This window comes from Rhinopithecus roxellana, chromosome 9 (assembly GCF_007565055.1).
Source record: "Rhinopithecus roxellana isolate Shanxi Qingling chromosome 9, ASM756505v1, whole genome shotgun sequence".
Classification (NCBI taxonomy): domain Eukaryota; kingdom Metazoa; phylum Chordata; class Mammalia; order Primates; family Cercopithecidae; genus Rhinopithecus; species Rhinopithecus roxellana.
This window is the reverse complement of record NC_044557.1, coordinates 117,300,980-117,318,751: the sequence shown is the minus strand read 5'-3', so window position 1 is coordinate 117,318,751 and position 17,772 is coordinate 117,300,980. Positions and strand designations below refer to the sequence as shown.

The 17,772-nt window shown below is 43.5% G+C and overlaps 1 pseudogene; it reads left to right on the top strand.

Annotated features, from left to right (window-relative positions):
- The first annotated feature begins 6,706 nt into the window (after positions 1-6,706).
- LOC104664484 lies at positions 6,707-16,695 on the top strand (annotated as a pseudogene).
- Positions 16,696-17,772: the final 1,077 nt, after the last annotated feature.

Here is a 17,772-nt window from a genome sequence, read left to right as displayed (position 1 = left end):
AAAAGTTAGGATCTTAGATTAAACAGGTTGAAATCTTGAGTTCAGAGTAGTAATAATAAATCTCTGCCCAGCATAAACATTGTTTTGTCTGCCACATAGAGGCTAAAACAAGCAAAAGCCAATGGAAAAAAACTGCTAAAATGTTTCCCTGTCTGCATTGACTAGTCAAGCAAGCCAGACCAGTAAACAAAAGACAGATTTGTACAAATTCAAGGCCGCTGGAGATTCTGTTTTTCTTACACAATTCAGCCAGTTTCAACTAAAATGTAAACATTTAAATATTTAAGCCTAAACTCATTTGAAACTGTAAAAAGAATAAAAAGTGTTTGTTTTTAATTGAAACTTCTATGGGAACTGTTTTGCCCAAAATTTTGGTTCACAGCTCTCATTAGATTACCTTTCAGGTCAAATAAAAACTTTGCCATGTGAATAAGTCCCATTTTGTCAAAAGGTAATTTGGATCCAACTGTCTTTTTTAAAGTCATGTGTTTGTTTTACTATCTTATGACTAAAATTCTAAAATGAAAGCTGTAAGAGCCTTGTGTGTGTATATGTGTTTAGGTTATGTTTATGTACATGCATATGTATTATGTTATATATTGTGTTTACATGGTAAAATATGGCATTATCAACCAAAGTTCCCTTAAGAAATTCTATTCAGATTGGCCTAGATAAATGATCATTCATGTAACATGTATAATAATTAACTCAATGCCTTTTAGTAATGTGACTTAAGTAAATTTTGACAAAGAAGCTGATTTTAAATTTGGTAGTAAAATAAAAATAAAAATCTCTTCAGAATTTTCAGTATACATTTTTGCCTGGATTTACTAGTCAGACAGTCTTATATTTGTGCCCACTAGATGTTTTAAGTGTAAGGGTTTGTCACAAAGGTTATCAAACTATAAATTCAACCTAAAAACAGAATAGTCTTGTTCAATATTGTTGGTATAATGAAAACCGTATCAGGCCAGGCATAGTGGCTCACGCCTGTAATCCCAGCACTTTGGGAGGCCGAGGCGGGTGGATCACCTGAGGCTGGGAGTTCGAGACCAGCCTGACCAACATGGAGAAACCCCGTCTCTACTAAAAATACAAAATTAGCCAGCCATGGTGACGCATTCCAGTAATCCCAGCTACTCAGGAGGCTGAGGCAGGAGAATCACTTGAACCCAGGAGGCAAATGTTGCAGTGAGGCGAGATCATGCCATTGCACACCAGCATGGGCAATAAGCACAAAACTCCATCTCAAAAAAAAAAAAAAAAGAAAGAAAAGAAAAGAACTGTATCTTCTGAGTTGTAGGCAAAATACCTATATATTTAAATTTAAGGTTCTTAGGTGAACACCTGATAGTCACATTCTATATAAAATGGTTAACAGGGAAACAACTTGAAATGATGACTAGTTTTATCTAATATATCAGTTTTCATAACTAATCTAGGTATAATTGTTACAACAATTACAAATAGATTAATTAGGTAAATGTAAATGTTAATAAATAAAATTTCCATGTAACTTGAAATCTTAATGTTATGTTAAATTAAGTAATAGGTACTCATAAATATCCTTTCCTTTCATAAAGATCATTTCCAAGTTTGGGAGCTCAAGCAGTCCTCCTACTTACCCTCCTGAGTAGCTGGGACTAAGGAATGTGCCACCATGCCTGGCTAATTTTTTAATTTTTTGTAAAGATGGGGTCTCACTTTGTAATCCAGCCTGGTCTTAAACTCCTGGCTTTAAGCAATCCTCCCACCTTGTCCTCCCACAGTGCTGGGTTTATAGGAATGAGCCATTATGCCCAGTTGGGAAACGTGTTTCTAAAAATTATGAAATGGGGCCAGGCATAATCCCAGCACTTTGGGAGGCTGAGGTGGGCAGATCACCTGAGGTCAGGAGTTCAAGATCAGCCTGGCCAACACAGTGACACCCTGTCTCTACTAAAAATACAAAAATTAGCCAGGCATGGTGGCACATGCCTGTAATCCCAGCTATTTGGGAGGTTGAGGCAGGAGAATCGTTTGAACTTGGGAGGCAGAGGCTGCAGTGAGCCAAGCTCACGCCACTGCACTTCAGCCTGGGTGGCAAGAGTAAAACTCTGTCTCAAAAAAATAAAGAAATAAATAAAAATAAAAATTATGAAATGGTTCTCATCTGTGAAATGCTGATATGTGACAATTCAAAATCTCTTGCTAGAAAAAAAAAAAAAACATAGCTGGTGTGGTGGCAGGCACCTGTAATCTCAGCTACTCAGGAGGCTGAAGTAGGACAATTGCTTGAACCCAGGAGGCAGAAGTTGCAGTGAGCTGAGATCATGCCACTGCACTCTAGCCTGGGTGACAGAGTGAGACTCCGTCTCAAAAAAAAAGAAATTATTGCTAGAAACTGAGGTTACTAAGAATTAAAAATTCATATATGTATATATATGTTTGTGTGTGTCTGTGTGTATTATATATACAGAATTATATATATTTTAAATATATATTTATATATTTTATTTATAAAATAAATATATATATAAATAATTTATATTTATATATAAATATATTTTAAATATATATATAAAATTCTGTATATAAAGTGTACCAACAAAATTATATATTTTTTTGAGTCAGAGTCTCTTTCTGTCACCAAGGCTGGAGTCCAGTGGCACGATCTTGGCTCACTGCAGCCTCCACCACTCAGGTTCAAATGATTCTCCTCGCTCAGCTTCCTGAATAGCTGGGACTACAGGCGCCTGCCACCGTGCCTGGCTAATTTTGTATTTTTAGTAGACATAGCGTTTCATCACATTGGCCAGGCTGGTCTTGAACTCCTGACCTCTAGCGATCCACCTGGCTCAGCCTCCTAAAGTGTTGGGATTACAGACGTGAGCCACTGCACCTGGCCAGATGTGTTTTTAATTATAAAACTTACAAGAAAGCCATTAAAAACTGTTTTGTTGTTGTTGTTGTTTTTTCTTGAGATGAAGTCTTGCTTTGTCGCCCAGACTAGAGTAGAGTTGTATGATCACAGCTCACTGCAACTTCTGCCTCCCAGGTCCAGGCGCTTCTCCTGCCTCAGCCTCCCAAGTAGCTGGGATTACAGGCACCTGCCACCATGCCCAGCTAATTTTTGTATTTTTTTGTGCAGACAGGGTTTTGCTCTGTTGGCCAGGCTGGTCTCGAACTCCTGACCTCAAATGATCCACCCGCCTTGGCCTCCTAAAGTGCTGAGATTACAGGCATGAGCCACCGGACCCAGCCAAAACTGTGTTCTTTATTGAGAAAACTAATTCTCTTTTCAAATCAGAGTTTATTTAAAAGTTGTTTCAAACTATGGGCTTAGGAAAGGTATAGAAACAAGATAGAAAGAAACCAGTTAAGTAGGAGGGAAATGTAAAGAAAGTTATAGGTAGGAAAAAGTATTTTGGGCAAGGAAGGTTAAAAAGAAGAGGATAATTTTGTATGAGAGAGAATCTTACGTGGTCAGTTTTTGTCCTAAAGTAAAATGACTAGTTATTTAGAAAAGATGAAGTATTGGGGCAGGGTGCGGTGACTCACGCCTGTAATCCCAGCACTTTAGGAGGCCGAGGCGGGTGGATCACCAGGCCAGGAGGTCCAGACCATCCTGGCTAAGAGGGTGAAACCCCGTCTCTACTGAAAACACAAAAAAATTAGCTGGGCGTGGTAGCAGGTGCCTGTAGTCCCAGTTTCTCGGGAGACTGAGGCAGGAGAATGGCGTGAACCCGGGAGGTGGAGCTTGCAGTGAGCCGAGATCATGCCACTGCACTCCAGCCTGGGCAACAGAGCGAGACTCTGCCAAAAAAAAAAAAAAAAAAAAAAAAAAGAGGAAGTATTGGAAAACGCAGAAATTCTAAGCATGTCATTTAAGGTCTGTGCAGATTGTAAAAGATCACAAATAATGGATTTATGAAAGACATTTTGTGTATAATCAAGTTCACTACAGTAAGAAGGGAATTATTTGTGTCTTTTAAAGATTGAACTTTAATATTAAAAATACACTGGGCCAGGCGTGGTGGCTCACGCCTGTAATCCCAGCACTTTGGGAGGGCGAGGCAGGTAGATCACCTGAGGTTTGAGACCAGCCTGACCTACGTGGAGAAACCCCATCACTACTAAAAATACAAAATTAGGGGCTGGGCGCCGTGGCTCATGCCTGTAATCCCAGCACTTTGGGAGGCCGAGGCCAGCGGATCATGAGGTCAGGAGATTCAGACCATCCTGGCTAACATGGTGAAACCCTGTCTCTACTAAAAAAAAAAAAAAAAGAAAAAATACAAAAAATTAGCCAGGCGTGGTGGCGGGAGCCTATAGTGCCAGCTACTCAGGAGGCTGAGGCAGGAGAATGGGGTGAGCCTGGGAGGCGGAGCTTGCAGTGAGCCGAGATCGCACCACTGCACTGCAGCGTCGGCAACAGAGCAAGATTCCATCTAAAAAATAAATAAATACATAAATAAAAATACAAAATTAGCCAGATGTGGTGGCGCATGCCTGTAATCCCAGCTACTCGGGAGGCTGAGGCAGGAGAATCGCTTGAACCTGGGAGGCAGAGGTTGCCCTGAGCAGAGATCATCGCCCCGTTGCACTCCAGCCTGGGCAACAAGGGCGAAACTCCATCTCAAAAAAAAAAAAAAAAAAAAAATACACTGATACAACTGAAAATATGGTCTTCTACGTTAGAACAATAAGCTTTTCTTGAAATACTGATCTACTGTTAGTAAAATTTGCAAGAGTCTTTGATTTTTAATTCTCCGCACATTTTTTTTCTGTTCTACATTTACATTTAATTTTCTTAATTCAAGGTTTAAAGTGCTGTCTTTTTCATTTAAAATGATAATTTCCACTTCAGGAGGCAGAGGCGGGTGGATCATGAGGTCAGGAGTTCGAGAACAGCCTGGCCAATGTGGTGAAACCCTGTCTCTACTAAAAATACAAAAATTAGCCGGGCGTGGTGGCGGGTGCCTGTAGTCCCAGCTACTCTGGAGGCTGAGGTGGGAGAAGGGCGTGAACCCAGGAGGCGGAGCTTGCAGTGAGCCGAGATCGCACCACTGCACTCCAGCCTGGGCGACAGGGTGAGACTCTGTCTCAAAATAATAATAATAATGAAATAATGATTTCATTTCTTGGGGTAGAGTTTTCCTCTTGGAGTTTCTCAAACTCTTATCTCGGAAGTTCAAAGTTTGTGGTATCCTGCTACATGATTTGCAGATCATGCATCATTACATCAGCTCTTCTTTCTCCCCTTCAGAAGTTACATAATTTTGCTCGACTTGGGTAATAACTCTCTTTTAACTCTTTAGTCAGCTCCCGTAACTTTTTTCTCCAGTTCTAACTCTGCTGTTATAACCTGACACTGAAATGTTCCGTCTTAAAGTCCTAGAAAAGCAATATTTTTCTTCACTGTAAGTTGGTTTGTGCACTCTTGGCTTTTTTTCTTTTTTCTTTTTTCTTTTTTTTTGAGATGGAGTTTCCCTCTTGTCACCCAGGCTGGAGTGCAGTGGTGAGATCTGGGCTCATGCAACCTCTGCCTTCCGGTTTCAAGCGATTCTCCTGCCTTGGTCCCCCGAGTAGCTGGGATTACAGGTGCCCGCCACCACACCCAGCTCATTTTTGTATTTTTAGTAGAGATGAGGTTTCACCATGTTGGCCAGGCTGGTCTCGAACTCCTGACCTCTTGATCCACCCACGTTAGCCTGCCAAAGTGTTGGGATTACAGGCATGAGCTGCTGCGCCCAGCCCTCTTGGCTTTTTTTGATGTATCTGAATTGTTTCACGTAACCAAGAAATTTCTCATGGTTTTACTAAGAGCCATGTATTCCCCTGCTCAAGATACTAGTTCTTCTTTATATTTTTATTTGTTTCTTTTTTTTTTTTTTTTTTTTTTTTTGAGATGGAATCTCACCCTGTCACCCAGGCTGGAGTGTAATGGCGAGACCTCGACTCACTGCAACCTCTGCCTCCTAGGTTTAAACAATTCTCCTGCCTCAGCCTCCTGAGTAGCTGGGATTACAGGTGCCCGCCACCATGCCCAGCTAATTTTTGTATTTTTAGTAAAGATGGGGTTTCGCCATGTTGGTCAGGCTGGTCTCGAACTCCTGACCTCAAGTGATCCACCTTCCTCAGCCTCCCAAAATGCTGGGATTACAGGCGTGAGCAACCATGCCTGGCCACATTTTTGTATAATGTGGTGTATACATATAAACTTGGACACATATGTTTCCTGTGTTTGACTGAATTCAAGTATCTTCTCGTCAGGTATGACTTTCAGGTTATTGCAAACTCAGATAAATGAGCTTCCAATAAGGAGAAGCCTTAAAAAACAAAGATTTTACATTTTGTCAAGATAATTTCCTGTTATCTTTATTAGATTTTTTTGAGCTTTGAAAGGGTTAAGAATTTTACATCCACGTTATTTTCTGTATTGCTTTTTAAGTCTTTTATATCACTCTGGTTAAATGAATATTATTTCACAATGGCCTGTGGTCATGTTTTCATCAAGTGTTTTGAACCTTTTGAATCCTTGGCAGACTTCTCCAAGATCAAAATTCTAAATTTTCTTTTTGTTCTAGAGTTAACTTTGGCACTTTCCAGTTGAACCCCTATGAGCTCCTATGAGTTTTAAATGGCAGTCCCGCTGTGCCTCCTCCCTGCCCTTGCTCCCTCCCAACCCGCGGCTGCCCCAGCTGCCTGCACCCTCGGCAGCACCATGAAAGATCAGGCCTTTGCGACACTGACCACAAATGATGCCTACACCAAAGGTGTCCTGGCCCTGGGCTCATCTCTGAAATAGCACAGGACCACCAAGAGGCTGGTCGTACTTGCCATCCCGCAAGTCTCAGACTCCATGAGAAAAGTTTTAGAGACCGTCTTTGCTGAAGTCATCATGGTAGATGTCTTAGACGGCACGATTATGCTCATCTAACCTTAAAGAAGAGGCCAGAGTTGGCTATCATGCTGACAAAGCTCCACTGCTGGTTGCTTACACAGTATTCAAAATGTATATCTATGGATGCAGATACTTTGGTCCTAGGAAATATTGATGATCTTTTTGAGAGAGAATTGTCAGCAGGACCAGACCCAAGGTGGCCTGACTGCTTCAATTCCAAAGTCTTCATTTATCAGCCTTCAGTTTAAATATATAATCTGCAGTTTCATCTTGCTTCTGAGCAAGGTAGTTTTGATGGTGGGGACCAAGGCTTACTGAACACAGTTTTTTTGTTTTTTCTTTTCTTTTTTTTTTTTTTTTTGAGACTGAGTCTCACTCTATCGCCCAGGCTGGAGTGCAATGGCACAATCTCGGCCTACCGCAACCTCCACCTCCCAGGTTCAACTGATTCTCCTACCTCAGCCTCCCAAGTAGCTAGGATTACAGGCACCTGCCATCATGCCCGGCTAATTTTTGAATTTTCTTTTCTTTTCTTTTTTTTTGAGACAGAGTCTCACTCTGTTGCCCATGCTGGAGTACAGTGGCGCGATCTTGGCTTACTGCAACCTCCACCCCCGGGTTCAAGCAATTCTCCTGCCTCAGCCTCCCAAGTAGCTGGGATTACAGGTGCCTGCCACTGCTCCTGGCTAATTTTTGTATTTTTAGTAGAGACGGGGTTTCACCATCTTGGCCAGGCTGGTCTTGAACTCATGACCTCACAATCCACCCACGTCAGCCTCTCAAAGCACTGGTGTGTCCGGAGTTGGTTTCTGCCGGTGGGTTCGTGGTCTCGCTAACTTTAAGAATGAAGCCGCAGACCTTCGCAGTGAGTGTTACAGCTCTTAAAGATGGCATGAACCCAAAGAGTGAGGGGTAGCAAGGTTTATTGTGAAGAGCAAAAGAATAAACCTTCCACGGCATGGAAGGGGACCTGGGTTGCCACTGCTGGCTGGGGTGGCCAGTTTTATTCTCTTATTATCCCCTCCCATGTTCCATTTCTGTCCTATCAGAGTGCCCTTTTTTCAATCCTCCCCACGATTGACTACTTTTAGAATCCTGCTGATTGGTGCGTTTTACAGAGTGCTGATTGGTGCGTTTTACAGAGCACTGATTGGTGCGTTTTACAATCCTCTTGTAAGACAGGAAAGTTCCCCAAGTCCCCACTTGACCCAGGAAGTCCAGTTGGCCTCACCTCTCAATCCCCCCTCTAAACATGACACCCTAACTGCTGTTGAGAATTAGGCAATGACCACTCTAGCTACTTCCTGCTGGATAGGGGCGAAGAAGAGACCCTGCAGTTGTAGTGTCCTCCAGAGGAGAACTCTCTAGGCCAGTCAAAGGGCCAGCAGGTCAGTCCAGGGGTCCTCAGTAGAAGTTGTGAGTTGAGTTCATTTGGGGATCCATTTGTAAGAACATCTGTAGCTTGATGGCCTCAATCCTGGAGGAAACAAATTTGACAAGGAGGTTAAAAATACAAGGCCCCAAAGGCAAGTAGTAGCAAGATGGCTGTCACGGGACCTAGAAAGGGGAGAAGCCATGTTGCCCAACTCCAGAGGTTGGTATAAGATTTTGAAAAGCATTGTCTGATTTCAGAAGCCTTTTCCTGTAAACGCCGGGTGGCATCTCCTACTATCCCTGACTGGTTAGTGTAAAAACAACACTCTTCCCCTAAGAAGGTGCAAAGTCCTCCTTTCTCAGCAGTGAGGAGGTCTAGGTCTTGGCGGTTTTGGAGAGTCACTGCTGCCAAAGAGTCTATTTGGGATTGTAGAGTAAGGATAGATTTTGTTATTTCTTGCAAACTGTCTGAGAAATCCTTTGAGAGTGTGGTGAAGTAGATAAACTGGCTATTCTGGTTCCTGTAGCAGTGGCCATTCCTAACCCTATAAGTAGGGGAATTAGTTGTATGGCCCTGTGCTGATGGACTTGAGCCTTGAGGGGCACTAATAGGGTCTGATTTCCTGGGGCAATGTCAATGTCAGGACTTAGGAAGACTAAGGTGCGGGTGCCTGTCCAGTTGGTGGGGAGGCAGATATAGGTTGAAGTTCCACATAAGAGGAATATGCCTTGGCTGGTTGTGTATGTTAAAAAGGTGTGTGAGTTTGTTGATTTCATTTTCCCATACTCTTAGAGTACTTGCCAAGGTAGCTCCAGTGAGTGGCTGGAAAGGGGTGTTGGGAGCAAACTGACTGGCTCCCTGTGTTCTATTTTCCCATTGGAAAAAAAAAAAAAAAACTTTTTGTATCTACTAGGAACCATTCAAGAGAGTGATTGAAAGAGGGGATGAGAAGACATTCACTAATGGTGGGGGCGCTGCTGCAGGGGCTCCAGGGGTGAATGGTCATGCAGGGAGTATGTTCACCATTACAAAACCTGGACTGTTTGTTAAGCAGGGAGGTGGTGATGATTTTGGGGGGACCTGAGAAGTGGACAAGCCATCTGAATGGAGCTGTTTGGGTGACTCAGAAGTTACTATGATCAGTTGGGCCTTAAAGTTGTAGGATATAATTACACTGATGGGATAGTAGGTGCCCTATTTTGTGAGGAGAATTTCAGATTCTCAATAAGGCCATGGGCAAGAGAGTAGGCCGTGGGAGATGCATTTCTTGTGTTAGTTTCCTTAAGTGCCTCTTGAGTGTTTCATTTGCCTTCTCAACCTTCCCTGAGGATCGTGGCCTCCAGATGCAGTGAAGGTGATATTGTATCCCTAGCACCCTGGAAATTCCCTGAGTTATTGTGGCTTTAAAAGCTGGACTGTCACTTTATAAGCTTTGGGGAAGCTTTAAAAGCTGTCACTTTATAAGCTTTGGGGAAGTCCAAATATAGGAATCATTTCATGAATTAGGACTTTAACCACTTCCTGGACTTTAATCACTATCCAATTTGTAAAGATATCAACACAGACCAGCAAGTATTGAATCCCCTTGACTTAGGCCTATCGATGAAGTCTAACTGCCAGTCCTCTGCCCTATTCTTTGTTCCCCCAGAGGAGCCTTATGATGTACCAAGGGATTATTCCTTTGGCACACCTCACATGCTCTGACTACTTGCTGGATGGTCCGGAGGAGATTTGGCCCTGTAAATAGGGATTTGGCCATTTGATGAGTATTCTCAATACCCATATGAAAAGTTTGGTGGAGGGTCTTAAGTATTTTCCACTGGCTGGCTTTGGGTATGATCACCTTTCCCTCTTCTGTCGTTCACCACCCAGAGGGGAGAAAACTATGCCACCGTGAAAGTCCCCCTTCTGTTTCGGTCAGGGAATACTGCAGCTTAATCTCTTGGAGAGGGTTGTTCCATACCAAGGGTCCTTCCATAGGTATTTCTAATGGGAGGTTCCACTTGGCAGCAATTTTGGCCTCAGCGTTGGCCTGACAGTTTCCTTCTGCCTTTTCTCCTTCACCTTTTTGATAGCTTTGGCACTGTAAGACTGCCACCTCCTTGGGTTTTTGCACTACCTGCAATAACTCCATGATTTCCTTGTGGTATTTATTGGGGGTTCCCCCAGAGGTTAGGAACTCCCTTTATTTCCGTATTCCAGCATGGGCATGTAGGATTAGATAAGCATACTTGCTATCTGTATACATATTTATTCTTTTTTCCTTTCCCAGTTCTAAGGCTCGGGTAAGCACCACTTGTTCTGCTAACTGGGTGCTGGTCCCTGGGGGAAGAGGCTTACTTTCAAGTACTGTTACATCACTAACTATGGCAAAACCTGCCCTTTGTATCCTATTCTCCACAAATGAACTTCTATCAGTATATAGGTTAAGGTCAGGATTAGCTAAGGGGACTTCTAAGAGATCATGTTGGGCGGCATACGTCTGGCCTACAATTTGTTTGCAGTCATGCTCGACTGGTTCCCCATCCTCTGGAAGAAAAGTGGCAGGTTGAGGGTTGCACACATGCGTATTTGAAGCACTGGTCCCTCAAGGAGTAGTGCCTTGTATCTAAGCAGGTGGTTGTCTGATAGCCATAAACTTTCTTTGGCACCCAGTATGCCATTTACATCATGAGTAGTCCAGATGGTGAGATCCTTTCCTTGTATTATTTTGACAGCCTCTGACACTAAGATGGCCTCCGCCACAACTACCCATAAACAGTGAGGCTAGCCTTTTGCTATTGCATCAGTTTCCTTACTTAGGTATGCCACTGGTTGTGGGGTTGTCCCACGAGTCTGAGTAAGGACTCCAAAAGCTATTCTCACTCTTTCTGTGATGTATAAAGAGAAGTTTTGTCCTGTGGGAAGGCTTAAGGCTGGAGTTTGTACAGGGCCTGATTTAAGGTTTTGAAGGCTGTTTCTGCCTCTGGTTCCCATTCTCCTAGATGAGTATTTGCCCTCTGGGTCTCCTTGATTAGAGTATAGAGTGGCCTGGCCATCTCATTGTATCCAGGGATCCACAGTTGGCAAAAGCCAGTAATTCCAAGGAACCCCTGAAACTGTTTTAATGTCTTAGGGTGAGGATAAGCCAGTATAGGCTGAATTCATTCTTTGCTGAGGGCCCTGGTTCCTCTGGCTAAGATTAGGCCTAGATATTTGACTTGTAGGGAGATCTGGGCCTTCTATTTAGACATCTTGTACCCCTGATTAGCTAGAAAGTTCAAGAGATCTAGAGTAGCCTGCTGGCATGAGGCTTCCGAACTGGTAGCCAAACGTAAATCATTCACATATGAAAGACCAGAGTGTCTGGACTTGAGAAGCGGCCTAGATCTTGGGCCAGTGCCTGATCAAACAGACGAGGGCTATCCCTAAACCCTTGAGGCAAGACCGTCCACATAAGTTGGGATGTGTGGTCTGAGGGATCCTCAAAGGCAAAGAGAAACTGGAAGTCAAAGTGCAGGGGAATGCAGAAGAAGGCATCCTTGAGGTCCAGAACAGTGAACCATTCTGCTTCCTCTGGTGTTTGAGAGAGCAGGGTATACGAGTTGGGTACAGCTGGATATAGAGGAATTACCCCCTCATCGATGAGACTAAGATCCTGCACTAGTCTCCACTGACCATTCGGTTTTTGTACTCATAAAATTGGGGTGTTGCAGGAACTGCCGCATTTTCCTACTGGGCTTGAACTTTTAAAAGTCTAACAATATCGGCCGGGCGCGGTGGCTCAAGCCTGTAATCCCAGCACTTTGGGAGGCCGAGATGGGCAGATCACGAGGTCAGGAGATCGAGACCATCTTGGCTAACACTGTGAAACCCCGTCTCTACTAAAAAATACAAAAAACTAGCCGGGCGAGGTGGCGGGCTCCTGTAGTCCCAGCTACTCGGGAGGCTGAGGCAGGAGAATGGCGTAAAACCCGGGAGCTGGAGCTTGCAGTGAGCTGAGATCCGGCCACTGCACTCCAGCCCGAGCAACAGAGCGAGACTCCGTCTCAAAAAAAAAAAAAAAAAAAAAAAAAGTCTAACAATATCCTGTAATCCTTTATGAGCTTCAGGCCTGAAGGATATTGCCTTTGATAAGGAAAAGTGGTGGGGTTTTAGCCTTATTTGAACTGGGTGGGCATTTTTTACCCTTCCAAATTGTCCTTCCAATGCCCAGACTTCAGGGTTGATTCCCTCCTCCAGTAGGGTACAATGAATGGGTAACTTGTCCCCCATATTCATGTAGATAATAGCTCCAGCTTTGGCTACTATTTCCCTCCCTAATAACGGTGTGGGACTTTCAGGGATAACAAGAAAGGCATGTGAAAAGTGCAAAGTCTCCCAGTTACAACTGAGGAGGTGGGAGAAATACTTGGTTACAGGCTGTCCCAGGATTCCTCAGGAAACGGACCATGAGGACAGCTGTCTGGGGCAGGAGATTAACACTGAGAAGGCCGCATCATTGTCCAAGAGGAAGTCAATTTCCTGGCCCTCAATGGTTAAACTTACCCAGGGCTCAGTGAGGGTGATGACATGAGCTGGTGCTTGCACCAGGCACCCTCAGTCCTGTTGTTGGATCATCCGGTTGGGGGCTTCTGGCCCAGAGAACCCTTGTCCTCTGGGTCAGTGTGCCTTCCAGTGATTGCTTTGACATAGTGGACATGGGTGAGGGGGCGGCTTGTTTCTCATCGGAGAATCTTTTTTAAAGGGTCCCTGCAAACCACACTGATAACAAGCTCTACCAGGTGATTGGCCTGCTCCATTTTCTGTCCTATCTGAACCACCAAGGTTTGTTTGTCTGAGGGCCATGACTAAGGCTGCAGCCTTTCTCTGATCTCACTTTTCCTTTTGGGCCTGTTCCTCTAGGTCCCTATTATAGAACACCAAGGTTGCCAGGTTTAATAATGCCTCCAAATTTTGTTCAGGGCCCAGGGCTAGCTTTGGTAGCTTTCTCCAGATATCTGTGACTGATTGGATGATAAACTTATTTTTTAGGATCAATTGACCCTTGAGGGAGTTGGGTGACAGGGGAGTATATTTTCTTAAGGCCTCCCATAGCCGCTTGAGGAAGGCAATAGGATTTTCTTCCTTTTTCTGAGTTATGGTGGACATCATTGAATAATTCATGGGCTTTTTCCTAATTCTCCTTAATCCTTCTAGAACACAGGTCAACAGATGTTCATGACTCCAGTCCCCATGATCTGAGTCTAGGTCCCAGTGGGGATCCATACTGGGGATGGCTTGCTGACTGGTAGGGAATTTGTCCCTTTCTTTGGCTGTCATTCTATCATTTACTTGACTAAGATACCAAACTCTCGGGCTGCAGCTAAAGCTGCATTCTTTTCATTAAAGACCAGGGTTTGACCTAACAGTAGCATGATATCTCTCCAAGTGAAGTCAAAGGTCTAGACCCTGTAGGACATCTATATACCTATCAGGATCATTTGAAAACTTCCCAGGTCTACCTTGATCTGCTTTAAATCAGAGAGGGAGAAGGGGACATGTACCTGGGTTGGGCCAAATTTCCCTTCCCCTACAGCTTGAAGGGGACATAACTGATAGCCCGGGGTGGGGTGGGGGTGGTTGTGGTCCCTTGGAGATTTCTTTGCTTGTTTCCTTCTGGGTGGGGGAGATTAGAGGAGGCTCACCATTAATAGGAAGGGGAGCTGTAGGGAGGCTAGGATGTGGGGGTAAGCTGAGAGGGCCTCCTGTGGGATGTAGATTGCAAGCTTTGCATAGTTGTGGATTACCCTTCAATGAAAAGAAAGCTTGGACATAAGGTATTTCACTCCATTTGCCTTCCCTTTTATAGAAAAGGTCAAGCTGCAGGATAGTATTGTAATTTACACTTCCCTCAGGTGGCCATTTTTCCCCATCAGAGAGAGAATATTGGGGCCAGGCTGTAGTGCAATAAATAAATAAATAAATAAAATAAGCCATGTCTTTTTCAGGGTTTGTGGGCCAAATTGATCCCAATGGCTTAGGATGCATTTCAAGGGTGAGCTTGTTGATGCCTGAGTGTTTTCCATCTAAAACAGAAAGAAAAAACTGCCCATGGTTTTGGTCTGTTTCTTCCCCTGCCCAAGAACCCACAACAGTCCCTGGACCCTGCTGTTTGGAATAGTTGCGCTCACTGAAGCAGCAGCGGAAACATTGTTTTCCTCCTAGACCACAAAGAGGACTGAGGAAGGTCAGATTTAGTGGCCCTTACTGATGCATTCTTGAAAACCTGTACCCTTGCCTTTCCTCTTAGACCACAAAGAGAACCGAGAAATGTTGGATTTAGTGGCCCTTACCAACGCATTCTCAAAAACCTGCTAGTTAGAGTCCTAAGCATTTTCTCCTGTTGGTATTGGGACCATACCCTTGTCCTATAAAGACGATATGCCTCAAAATGGAGTGAAAGGCCATACCTTGAGGGAGGGAAGGGATCTCCAGGGTTGGAAGAGTGACGCCTTTTGTTCTCACTTCTCATCATATGAAGAGGAAGGATATTCCCCCAATTTAGGAGTCTATAATTTCTGAGCCTCCCCATATCCTAGCTTCAGGAATAGCCTTTGTTAGTCTGAGGAGGGATCCTAAAAGGATAGATAGTGTTCCAGATAGTCCGCCCGATGGGGCTCCGGTCAAAAATTATGTGTCCCAGGGTGCCTATTTCCCATTGAAGAATTTTGGTTCTTTCTGATTGGTGAGCCCAGGTGCCTAAAGAAGGGAACAGAGTCCTGAAATCTATATTAGAAATCATCCTTATAGGAGAAACCAGGGAATGGTTTTTAGAAGCAGGACTAGGCTTGAAGAAGAGAGGCGAGAGGAAGTTTGACTGACAGGCATTAGGACCCAGGAGGCAAGGGTCAGGATAAATAGGATAGATAGGCAAGTCTCACTTGGGTGATGTAACTGAGAGCACCACTCATGGCTGCAAGGACAACCAACTTTTTGTTGGGACCCTGGAGCTGAATGGCTTTCCTCTCTGCTGACCCTTGGCTCAGCCCAGAAGTGCAGGAAAAGCGGAAGCTGGTTCCAGGCAAAGCAACGATCCTGACTCCAAAGAGCTGGGGGTTGTTGGAGAGCCCTTTCCCAGAAAGCCTGAAACCTATGTCTTTAGTCTGGCAGCCACACTAGTCGCTTTTAACTGGCCAAGAGGTGCCTGGTGTTTAGGTCCCGAATTCTAAGAAAAAATAGGACAGAATAGCAAGTGAAAGGGGTCCGATGGTACTCACCGCATGGCAATATCCTGGACGAGCCCCCAAGATGTGTCCAGAGTTGGTTCCTGCCACTGGCTTCATGGTCTCACTGACTTTAAGAATGAAGCCATGGACCTTTGCGGTGAGTGTTACAACTCTTAAAGATGGCACGGACCCAAAGAGTGAGCAGTAGCAAGGTTTATCGTAAAGAGCAAAAGAACAAGCTTGCGCAGCATGGAAGGGGACCTGAGTGGGTTGCCACTGCTGGCTGGGGTGGCCAGCTTTTATTCACTAATTGTCCCCTCCCATGTTCCATTTCTGTCCTATCAGAGTGCCCCTTTTTCAATCCTCCCCGTGATTGGCTACTTTTAGAATCCTGCTGATTGGTGCATTTTACAGAGCGCTGACTGGTGCGTTTTACAGAGTGCTAATTGGTGTATTTTACAGAGTGCTGATTGATGCGTTTCATAGAGCACTGATTGGTGAATTTTACAATCCTCTTGTAAGACAGAAAAGTTCCCCAAGTCCCCACTCGACTCGGGAAGTCCAGCTGGCCTCCCCTGTCACTGGGATTACAGGCATGAGCCACCATGCCCAGCCAATTTTTGCATTTTCGTAGAGACAGGATTTCATCATGTTGGCCAGGCTGGTCTTGAACTTCTGACCTCAAGTGATCCACCCACCTTGGCCTCCCAAAGTGCTGGGATTACAGGCATGATCCACCGCACCCAACCTGAACACATTTTTTAGCAGCTGGGCAACAACAGATATCAGAAAACACTTGCCATTTATTTATAACCTAAGCAGCATCTCTATATACTCCCATCTCCCAGCATTTAAAGTTTTTGGTGTAAGTGCCAAAGTTGTGCATTTCCTGTACGAGTCAAACCATGGAATTATATTTATGATCCCAAAACAAAAAGTGTCAAAAGTGATCCAGAGTTTCTCATCCTGTGGTGGAACATCTTTACCAACAACGTTTTACCTCTGCTTCGACAATTTGGCCTTGTCAAAGACACCTGCTCATATGTAAATATGGAAGATGTCTCAGGAGCCATATCACATCTGTCCTGTTGGGGAGATCCCAGCTATGGCACAGCCTTTTGTATCCTCAGAAGAACAGAAGGAGTGGTGGGAACAGAGCCAGGCTGATTATATGGGAGCAGATTCCTTTGACAACATAAAGAGGAAACTTGACACTTACCTCCAGTAGAAACACTGCATTTTCCTGTAGACGCATCCACTTCACAAGCCTTGTTTCAAATACTAAGTATATAGAGCTGGGCTGAGAAAAGTCTGTTACAGTTGGCAGAGGTTTTCACTAAAATGTAGCAGATGAGAGGTTTTGTAGGACAACAGGTGAGAACTGGGCAAAAGTTGTGAAGCAGCAATTCTGTTATATGGACAGTGTTCTGCTTTTTAATCCTATTTAGCTCATCTCAGAAATTCTCACTTTTGTTGATTGCCAACAATCAACTCAAGGGAAACTCAATATTAAGCTGTTAAGATGACTATTATCAGTTCTTAAAATCTGCAGAGCGTGGTTCCAAATCACTCACTCCCTTTGGAAGCAGACATGGCATTTATCCTTTGCTTGCTTGCTGGTTGTACCTACTTTTCATTAGACCTGCATATTAGAATTGCCCAATGCTGCCAGAGTGAGTAATTGTAATTCTGCTTTCAGGTAAAGATAGCCTATATTAACACTGTTGAGTGATTCAAAAACATTATCAACAAATAGTATTCACTCACTTTATTTCCTGGTCTTAGTTTCTGAAGATGTTCACCAGTTTTCTATGTACAGTAAGACACCATGCTAAAATGCTTTTGTTCAGTTCTGTATATTTGAAAATAGCAAATTCAGTTCTCTGATGGTTACCTGCAGTGGCACCCTGTATGAAAAATGAAGAAAAATAAAATAAAGGATATGTCTCTCATTTTGTAGAGATGCTAAATAATTAAGCTTGTTTGATGTATTAAATGTATAGAAAGTCATTATTACTGTCAAATAATAAGTCATACTAGGTTTTTTTCTGTTACATTTATGGGTATATTATTGATATAAATTTTCTAGAGTAATATAGAATTCTTAAAAATCTAGTATATTATCAGTCATGATTTTGGTTATTAGATTGTATGTCTCAAAAATAAATACATTTACTTGTCAATTGCTGATTATAATAAATGTTCATCAGATTTTAAACATGGCTAATTTGTCTCTATCATCCAGGGTTTTCATTTTTCTCTAGTGGCATCTAATCAGATTCATGGAAAAGATTCTAACAAGTACTCCTAAAACAAGTTTCTAA